The sequence below is a fragment of the Lepisosteus oculatus genome, chromosome 14, assembly GCF_040954835.1.
Source record: "Lepisosteus oculatus isolate fLepOcu1 chromosome 14, fLepOcu1.hap2, whole genome shotgun sequence".
Lineage (NCBI taxonomy): Eukaryota > Metazoa > Chordata > Actinopteri > Semionotiformes > Lepisosteidae > Lepisosteus > Lepisosteus oculatus.
Genome location: NC_090709.1, coordinates 15,377,703 through 15,386,429, shown reverse-complemented (window position 1 = coordinate 15,386,429; position 8,727 = coordinate 15,377,703). Strand labels below are relative to the sequence as shown.

The following is an 8,727-nucleotide window of genomic DNA, read 5'->3' as shown; positions in this document are numbered from 1 at the left end:
TCGGGCGTGCGGCCGTAAGCGAGAGCAAGGCTCGCTGGCACCCTTCTTATTGAGAGGACAGCTCCGTCACCTCTTTTACGACGCTGCTTTTTTTCCCTTGCGTTTTTCTCTTCTTCCCACGTTCTCTCTCTTCACTGCCTTCTTCCCCGCTCTATTTCACTTCAGCCTTTCACTCTTGCTTCCTTCCAATGAGGACGGAGCTGCGGGAGAAAGGGCGCTATAGAGGATCGCTGTGGAGAGCTGCTGCTGTGCTTTGACATCTGAGCTCTGTGGAAAACGATCTCAATACAATTCTGAAAAACGCGACTCTCCGAACGCCAGCCGAACAAGTCTCCACAGCCGAAGCGCTGTGTCTCTTTTCAGCTGGCGATAAACCTTTCCTCGATCCTTTGCGGACTTGTAAAACTGTTCCTGATCAGAATAAAAAACGCTCACGCTAATACACAAGCACCCGTGTCTCGCCAAAGCTGACAAATAAACAGACGGACAAGCCGCACTGCACGTGTGAACAGGGGAATGAGCGAGCGAGCGGGGATAGGGCGCCTCCTGCGCTTAAAAGCTTACAGCACCTGGTATTCCCAGGCGGTCTCCCATCCAAGTACTAACCAGGCCCATCCCTGTTTAGCTTCCGAGATCAAACGAGATCAGACATGCTCAAGGGGGTGTGGCCGTAAGCGCGAGCAAGGCTCGCTGGCACCCTTCTTATTGAGAGGACAGCTCCGTCACCTCTTTTACGACGCTGCTTTTTTTCCCTTGCGTTTTTCTCTTCTTCCCACGTTCTCTCTCTTCACTGCCTTCTTCCCCGCTCTATTTCACTTCAGCCTTTCACTCTTGCTTCCTTCCAATGAGGACGGACCTGCGGGAGAAAGGGCGCTATAGAGGATCGCTGTGGAGAGCTGCTGCTGTGCTTTGACATCTGAGCTCTGTGGAAAACGATCTCAATACAATTCTGAAAAACGCGACTCTCCGAACGCCAGCCGAACAAGTCTCCACAGCCGAAGCGCTGTGTCTTTTCAGCTGGCGATAAACCTTTCCTCGATCCTTTGCGGACTTGTAAAACTGTTCCTGATCAGAATAAAAAACGCTCACGCTAATACACAAGCACCCGTGTCTCGCCAAAGCTGACAAATAAACAGACGGACAAGCCGCACTGCACGTGTGAACAGGGGAATGAGCGAGCGAGCGGGGATAGGGCGCCTCCTGCGCTTAAAAGCTTACAGCACCTGGTATTCCCAGGCGGTCTCCCATCCAAGTACTAACCAGGCCCATCCCTGTTTAGCTTCCGAGATCAGACGAGATCAGGCGTGCTCAAGGGGGTGTGGCCATAAGCGAGAGCAAGGCTCGCTGGCACCCTTCTTATTGAGAGAACAGCTCCGTCACCTCTTTTACGACGCTGCTTTTTTTCCCTTGCGTTTTTCTCTTCTTCCCACGTTCTCTCTCTTCACTGCCTTCGTCCCCGCTCTATTTCACTTCAGCCTTTCACTCTTGCTTCCTTCCAATGAGGACGGAGCTGCGGGAGAAAGGGCGCTATAGAGGATCGCTGTGGAGAGCTGCTGCTGTGCTTTGACATCTGAGCTCTGTGGAAAACGATCTCAATACAATTCTGAAAAACGCGACTCTCCGAACGCCAGCCGAACAAGTCTCCACAGCCGAAGCGCTGTGTCTCTTTTCAGCTGGCGATAAACCTTTCCTCGATCCTTTGCGGACTTGTAAAACTGTTCCTGATCAGAATAAAAAACGCTCACGCTAATACACAAGCACCCGTGTCTCGCCAAAGCTGACAAATAAACAGACGGACAAGCCGCACTGCACGTGTGAACAGGGGAATGAGCGAGCGAGCGGGGATAGGGCGCCTCCTGCGCTTAAAAGCTTACAGCACCTGGTATTCCCAGGCGGTCTCCCATCCAAGTACTAACCAGGCCCATCCCTGTTTAGCTTCCGAGATCAGACGAGATCAGGCGTGCTCAAGGGGGTGTGGCCATAAGCGAGAGCAAGGCTCGCTGGCACCCTTCTTATTGAGAGAACAGCTCCGTCACCTCTTTTACGACGCTGCTTTTTTTCCCTTGCGTTTTTCTCTTCTTCCCACGTTCTCTCTCTTCACTGCCTTCGTCCCCGCTCTATTTCACTTCAGCCTTTCACTCTTGCTTCCTTCCAATGAGGACGGAGCTGCGGGAGAAAGGGCGCTATAGAGGATCGCTGTGGAGAGCTGCTGCTGTGCTTTGACATCTGAGCTCTGTGGAAAACGATCTCAATACAATTCTGAAAAACGCGACTCTCCGAACGCCAGCCGAACAAGTCTCCACAGCCGAAGCGCTGTGTCTCTTTTCAGCTGGCGATAAACCTTTCCTCGATCCTTTGCGGACTTGTTAAACTGTTCCTGATCAGAATAAAAAACGCTCACGCTAATACACAAGCACCCGTGTCTCGCCAAAGCTGACAAATAAACAGACGGACAAGCCGCACTGCACGTGTGAACAGGGGAATGAGCGAGCGAGCGGGGATAGGGCGCCTCCTGCGCTTAAAAGCTTACAGCACCTGGTATTCCCAGGCGGTCTCCCATCCAAGTACTAACCAGGCCCATCCCTGTTTAGCTTCCGAGATCAGACGAGACCAGGCGTGCTCAAGGGGGTGTGGCCATAAGCGAGAGCAAGGCTCGCTGGCACCCTTCTTATTGAGAGGACAGCTCCGTCACCTCTTTTACGACGCTGCTTTTTTTCCCTTGCGTTTTTCTCTTCTTCCCACGTTCTCTCTCTTCACTGCCTTCGTCCCCGCTCTATTTCACTTCAGCCTTTCACTCTTGCTTCCTTCCAATGAGGACGGAGCTGCGGGAGAAAGGGCGCTATAGAGGATCGCTGTGGAGAGCTGCTGCTGTGCTTTGACATCTGAGCTCTGTGGAAAACGATCTCAATACAATTCTGAAAAACGCGACTCTCCGAACGCTAGCCGAACAAGTCTCCACAGCCGAAGCGCTGTGTCTCTTTTCAGCTGGCGATAAACCTTTCCTCGATTCTTTGCGGACTTGTTAAACTGTTCCTGATCAGAATAAAAAACGCTCACGCTAATACACAAGCACCCGTGTCTCGCCAAAGCTGACAAATAAACAGACGGACAAGCCGCACTGCACGTGTGAACAGGGGAATGAGCGAGCGAGCGGGGATATTGCGCCTCCTGCGCTTAAAAGCTTGCAGCACCTGGTATTCCCAGGCGGTCTCCCATCCAAGTACTAACCAGGCCCATCCCTATTTAGCTTCCGAGATCAGACGAGATCAGGCGTGCTCAAGGGGGTGTGGCCGCAAGCAAGAGCAAGGCTCGCTGGCACCCTTCTTATTGAGAGGACAGCTCCATCACCTCTTTTACAACGCTGCTTTTTTTCCCTTGCGTTTTTCTCTTCTTCCCACGTTCTCTCTCTTCACTGCCTTCGTCCCCGCTCTATTTCACTTCAGCCTTTCACTCTTGCTTCCTTCCAATGAGGACGGAGCTGCGGGAGAAAGGGCGCTATAGAGGATCGCTGTGGAGAGCTGCTGCTGTGCTTTGACATCTGAGCTCTGTGGAAAACGATCTCAATACAATTCTGAAAAACGCGACTCTCCGAACGCCAGCCGAACAAGTCTCCACAGCCGAAGCGCTGTGTCTCTTTTCAGCTGGCGATAAACCTTTCCTCGATCCTTTGCGGACTTGTAAAACTGTTCCTGATCAGAATAAAAAACGCTCACGCTAATACACAAGCACCCGTGTCTCGCCAAAGCTGACAAATAAACAGACGGACAAGCCGCACTACACGTGTGAACAGGGGAATGAGCGAGAGAGCGGGGATAGGGCGCCTCCTGCGCTTAAAAGCTTACAGCACCTGGTATTCCCAGGCGGTCTCCCATCCAAGTACTAACCAGGCCCATCCCTGTTTAGCTTCCGAGATCAGACGAGATCAGGCGTGCTCAAGGGGGTGTGGCCGAAAGCGAGAGCAAGGCTCGCTGGCACCCTTCTTATTGAGAGGACAGCTCCGTCACCTCTTTTACGACGCTGCTCTATTTCCCTTGCGTTTTTCTCTTCTTCGCACGTTCTCTCTCTTCACTGCCTTCGTCCCCGCTCTATTTCACTTCAGCCTTTCACTCTTGCTTCCTTCCAATGAGGACGGAGCTGCGGGAGAAAGGGCGCTATAGAGGATCGCTGTGGAGAGCTGCTGCTGTGCTTTGACATCTGAGCTCTGTGGAAAACGATCTCAATACAATTCTGAAAAACGCGACTCTCCGAACGCCAGCCGAACAAGTCTCCACAGCCGAAGCGCTGTGTCTCTTTTCAGCTGGCGATAAACCTTTCCTCGATTCTTTGCGGACTTGTTAAACTGTTCCTGATCAGAATAAAAAACGCTCACGCTAATACACAAGCACCCGTGTCTCGCCAAAGCTGACAAATAAACAGACGGACAAGCTGCACTGCACGTGTGAACAGGGGAATGAGCGAGCGAGCGAGGATAGGGCGCCTCCTGCGCTTAAAAGCTTACAGCACCTGGTATTCCCAGGTGGTCTCCCATCCAAGTACTAACCAGGCCCATCCCTGTTTAGCTTCCGAGATCAGACGAGATCAGGCGTGCTCAAGGGGGTGTGGCCGTAAGCGAGAGCAAGGCTCGCTGGCACCCTTCTTATTGAGAGGACAGCTCCGTCACCTCTTTTACGACGCTGCTTTTTTTCCCTTGCGTTTTTCTCTTCTTCCCACGTTCTCTCTCTTCACTGCCTTCGTCCCCGCTCTATTTCACTTCAGCCTTTCACTCTTGCTTCCTTCCAATGAGGACGGAGCTGCGGGAGAAAGGGCGCTATAGAGGATCGCTGTGGAGAGCTGCTGCTGTGCTTTGACATCTGAGCTCTGTGGAAAACGATCTCAATACAATTCTGAAAAACGCGACTCTCCGAACGCCAGCCGAACAAGTCTCCACAGCCGAAGCGCTGTGTCTCTTTTCAGCTGGCGATAAACCTTTCCTCGATCCTTTGCGGACTTGTTAAACTGTTCCTGATCAGAATAAAAAACGCTCACGCTAATACACAAGCACCCGAGTCTCGTCAAAGCTGACAAATAAAGAGACGGACAAGCCGCACTGCACGTGTGAACAGGGGAATGAGCGAGCGAGCGGGGATAGGGCGCCTCCTGCGCTTAAAAGCTTACAGCACCTGGTATTCCCAGGCGGTCTCCCATCCAAGTACTAACCAGGCCCATCCCTGTTTAGCTTCCGAGATCAGAGGAGATCAGGCGTGCTCAAGGGGGTGTGGCCGTAAGCGAGAGCAAGGCTCGCTGGCACCCTTCTTATTGAGAGGACAGCTCCGTCACCTCTTTTACGACGCTGCTTTTTTTCCCTTGCGTTTTTCTCTTCTTCCCACGTTCTCTCTCTTCACTGCCTTCGTCCCCGCTCTATTTCACTTCAGCCTTTCACTCTTGCTTCCTTCCAATGAGGACGGAGCTGCGGGAGAAAGGGCGCTATAGAGGATCGCTGTGGAGAGCTGCTGCTGTGCTTTGACATCTGAGCTCTGTGGAAAACGATCTCAATACAATTCTGAAAAACGCGACTCTCCGAACGCCAGCCGAACAAGTCTCCACAGCCGAAGCGCTGTGTCTCTTTTCAGCTGGCGATAAACCTTTCCTCGATCCTTTGCGGACTTGTTAAACTGTTCCTGATCAGAATAAAAAACGCTCACGCTAATACACAAGCACCCGTGTCTCGCCAAAGCTGACAAATAAACAGACGGACAAGCCGCACTGCACGTATGAACAGGGGAATGAGCGAGCGAGCGGGGATAGGGCGCCTCCTGCGCTAAAAAGCTTACAGCACCTGGTATTCCCAGGCGGTCTCCCATCCAAGTACTAACCAGGCCCATCCCTGTTTAGCTTCCGAGATCAGACGAGATCAGGCGTGCTCAAGGGGGTGTGGCCGTAAGCGAGAGCAAGGCTCGCTGGCACCCTTCTTATTGAGAGGACATCTCCGTCACCTCTTTTACGACGCTGCTTTTTTTCCCTTGCGTTTTTCTCTTCTTCCCACGTTCTCTCTCTTCACTGCCTTCATCCCCGCTCTATTTCACTTCAGCCTTTCACTCTTGCTTCCTTCCAATGAGGACGGAGCTGCGGGAGAAAGGGCGCTATAGAGGATCGCTGTGGAGAGCTGCTGCTGTGCTTTGACATCTGAGCTCTGAGGAAAACGATCTCAATACAATTCTGAGAAACGCGACTCTCCGAACGCCAGCCGAACAAGTCTCCACAGCCGAAGCGCTGTGTCTCTTTTCAGCTGGCGATAAACCTTTCCTCGATCCTTTGCGGACTTGTAAAACTGTTCCTGATCAGAATAAAAAACGCTCACGCTAATACACAAGCACCCGTGTCTCGCCAAAGCTGACAAATAAAGAGACGGACAAGCCGCACTGCACGTGTGAACAGGGGAATGAGCGAGCGAGCGGGGATAGGGCGCCTCCTGCGCTTAAAAGCTTACAGCACCTGGTATTCCCAGGCGGTCTCCCATCCAAGTACTAACCAGGCCCATCCCTGTTTAGCTTCCGAGATCAGACGAGATCAGGCGTGCTCAAGGGGGTGTGGCCCTAAGCGAGAGCAAGGTTTGCTGGCACCCTTCTTATTGAGAGGACAGCTCCGTCACCTCTTTTTCGACGCTGCTTTTTTTCCCTTGCGTTTTTCTCTTCTTCCCACGTTCTCTCTCTTCACTGCCTTCGTCCCTGCTCTATTTCACTTCAGCCTTTCACTCTTGCTTCCTTCCAATGAGGACGGAGCTGCGGGAGAAAGGGCGCTATAGAGGATCGCTGTGGAGAGCTGCTGCTGTGCTTTGACATCTGAGCTCTGTGGAAAACGATCTCAATACAATTCTGAAAAACGCGACTCTCCGAACGCCAGCCGAACAAGTCTCCACAGCCGAAGCGCTGTGTCTCTTTTCAGCTGGCGATAAACCTTTCCTCGATCCTTTGCGGACTTGTTAAACTGTTCATGATCAGAATAAAAAACGCTCACGCTAATACACAAGCACCCGTGTCTTGCCAAAGCTGACAAATAAACAGACGGACAAGCCGCACTGCACGTGTGAACAGGGGAATGAGCGAGCGAGCGGGGATAGGGCGCCTCCTGCGCTTAAAAGCTTACAGCACCTGGTATTCCCAGGTGGTCTCCCCTCCACGTACTAACCAGGCCCATCCCTGTTTAGCTTCCGAGATCAGACGAGATCAGGCGTGCTCAAGGGGGTGTGGCCGTAAGCGAGAGCAAGGCTCGCTGGCACCCTTCTTATTGAGAGGACAGCTCCGTCACCTCTTTTACGACGCTGCTCTTTTTCCCTTGCGTTTTTCTCTTCTTCCCACGTTCTCTCTCTTCACTGCCTTCGTCCCCGCTCTATTTCACTTCAGCCTTTCACTCTTGCTTCCTTCCAATGAGGACGGAGCTGCGGGAGAAAGGGCGCTATAGAGGATCGCTGTGGAGAGCTGCTGCTGTGCTTTGACATCTGAGCTCTGTGGAAAACGATCTCAATACAATTCTGAAAAACGCGACTCTCCGAACGCCAGCCGAACAAGTCTCCACAGCCGAAGCGCTGTGTCTCTTTTCAGCTGGCGATAAACCTTTCCTCGATCCTTTGCGGACTTGTTAAACTGTTCATGATCAGAATAAAAAACGCTCACGCTAATACACAAGCACCCGTGTCTTGCCAAAGCTGACAAATAAACAGACGGACAAGCCGCACTGCACGTGTGAACAGGGGAATGAGCGAGCGAGCGGGGATAGGGCGCCTCCTGCGCTTAAAAGCTTACAGCACCTGGTATTCCCAGGTGGTCTCCCATCCACGTACTAACCAGGCCCATCCCTGTTTAGCTTCCGAGATCAGACGAGATCAGGCGTGCTCAAGGGGGTGTGGCCGTAAGCGAGAGCAAGGCTCGCTGGCACCCTTCTTATTGAGAGGACAGCCCCGTCACCTCTTTTACGACGCTGCTCTTTTTCCCTTGCGTTTTTCTCTTCTTCCCACGTTCTCTCTCTTCACTGCCTTCGTCCCCGCTCTATTTCACTTCAGCCTTTCACTCTTGCTTCCTTCCAATGAGGACGGAGCTGCGGGAGAAAGGGCGCTATAGAGGATCGCTGTGGAGAGCTGCTGCTGTGCTTTGACATCTGAGCTCTGTGGAAAACGATCTCAATACAATTCTGAAAAACGCGACTCTCCGAACGCCAGCCGAACAAGTCTCCACAGCCGAAGCGCTGTGTCTCTTTTCAGCTGGCGATAAACCTTTCCTCGATCCTTTGCGGACTTGTTAAACTGTTCATGATCAGAATAAAAAACGCTCACGCTAATACACAAGCACCCGTGTCTCGCCAAAGCTGACAAATAAACAGACGGACAAGCCGCACTGCACGTGTGAACAGGGGAATGAGCGAGCGAGCGGGGATAGGGCGCCTCCTGCGCTTAAAAGCTTACAGCACCTGGTATTCCCAGGCGGTCTCCCATCCAAGTACTAACCAGGCCCATTCCTGTTTAGCTTCCGAGATCAGACGAGATCAGGCGTGCTCAAGGGGGTGTGGCCGTAAACGAGAGCAAGGCTCGCTGGCACCCTTCTTATTGAGAGGACAGCTCCGTCACCTCTTTTACGTTGCTGCTTTTTTTCCCTTGCGTTTTTCTCTTCTTCCCACGTTCTCTCTCTTCCCTGCCTTCGTCCCCGCTCTATTTCACTTCAGCCTTTCACTCTTGCTTCCTTCCAATGAGGACGGAGC

At 52.4% G+C, this 8,727-nt stretch overlaps 12 non-coding genes and 2 pseudogenes across 12 annotated transcripts; all 14 read right to left on the bottom strand.

Moving 5' to 3' along the window:
* Positions 1 to 39, bottom strand: part of LOC138219263 (5S ribosomal RNA) — a 126-nt pseudogene extending 87 nt beyond the window's left edge.
* Positions 40 to 557: 518 nt separating this feature from the next.
* LOC138217709 (5S ribosomal RNA) lies at positions 558 to 676 on the bottom strand. Its single transcript, XR_011181421.1, has one exon. It is a non-coding gene; the product is annotated as a 5S ribosomal RNA (ribosomal RNA).
* A 535-nt stretch (positions 677 to 1,211) lies between these two features.
* Positions 1,212 to 1,330, bottom strand: LOC138245108 (5S ribosomal RNA). Its single transcript, XR_011193722.1, has one exon. It is a non-coding gene; the product is annotated as a 5S ribosomal RNA (ribosomal RNA).
* A 537-nt stretch (positions 1,331 to 1,867) lies between these two features.
* On the bottom strand, positions 1,868 to 1,986 carry LOC138245107 (5S ribosomal RNA). Its single transcript, XR_011193721.1, has one exon. It is a non-coding gene; the product is annotated as a 5S ribosomal RNA (ribosomal RNA).
* Positions 1,987 to 2,523: 537 nt separating this feature from the next.
* LOC138216987 (5S ribosomal RNA) lies at positions 2,524 to 2,642 on the bottom strand. Its single transcript, XR_011180700.1, has one exon. It is a non-coding gene; the product is annotated as a 5S ribosomal RNA (ribosomal RNA).
* A 537-nt stretch (positions 2,643 to 3,179) lies between these two features.
* On the bottom strand, positions 3,180 to 3,298 carry LOC138245020 (5S ribosomal RNA). Its single transcript, XR_011193636.1, has one exon. It is a non-coding gene; the product is annotated as a 5S ribosomal RNA (ribosomal RNA).
* Positions 3,299 to 3,835: 537 nt separating this feature from the next.
* LOC138216412 (5S ribosomal RNA) lies at positions 3,836 to 3,954 on the bottom strand. Its single transcript, XR_011180124.1, has one exon. It is a non-coding gene; the product is annotated as a 5S ribosomal RNA (ribosomal RNA).
* A 537-nt stretch (positions 3,955 to 4,491) lies between these two features.
* LOC138218534 (5S ribosomal RNA) lies at positions 4,492 to 4,610 on the bottom strand. Its single transcript, XR_011181514.1, has one exon. It is a non-coding gene; the product is annotated as a 5S ribosomal RNA (ribosomal RNA).
* A 537-nt stretch (positions 4,611 to 5,147) lies between these two features.
* On the bottom strand, positions 5,148 to 5,266 carry LOC138216104 (5S ribosomal RNA). Its single transcript, XR_011179816.1, has one exon. It is a non-coding gene; the product is annotated as a 5S ribosomal RNA (ribosomal RNA).
* Positions 5,267 to 5,803: 537 nt separating this feature from the next.
* Positions 5,804 to 5,922, bottom strand: LOC138243680 (5S ribosomal RNA). The gene has a single exon (XR_011192323.1). It is a non-coding gene; the product is annotated as a 5S ribosomal RNA (ribosomal RNA).
* Positions 5,923 to 6,459: 537 nt separating this feature from the next.
* Positions 6,460 to 6,578, bottom strand: LOC138216650 (5S ribosomal RNA). Its single transcript, XR_011180362.1, has one exon. It is a non-coding gene; the product is annotated as a 5S ribosomal RNA (ribosomal RNA).
* Positions 6,579 to 7,115: 537 nt separating this feature from the next.
* LOC138217925 (5S ribosomal RNA) lies at positions 7,116 to 7,234 on the bottom strand (annotated as a pseudogene).
* A 537-nt stretch (positions 7,235 to 7,771) lies between these two features.
* On the bottom strand, positions 7,772 to 7,890 carry LOC138216655 (5S ribosomal RNA). Its single transcript, XR_011180367.1, has one exon. It is a non-coding gene; the product is annotated as a 5S ribosomal RNA (ribosomal RNA).
* A 537-nt stretch (positions 7,891 to 8,427) lies between these two features.
* On the bottom strand, positions 8,428 to 8,546 carry LOC138217504 (5S ribosomal RNA). The gene has a single exon (XR_011181216.1). It is a non-coding gene; the product is annotated as a 5S ribosomal RNA (ribosomal RNA).
* Between the last annotated feature and the right edge of the window lie 181 nt (positions 8,547 to 8,727).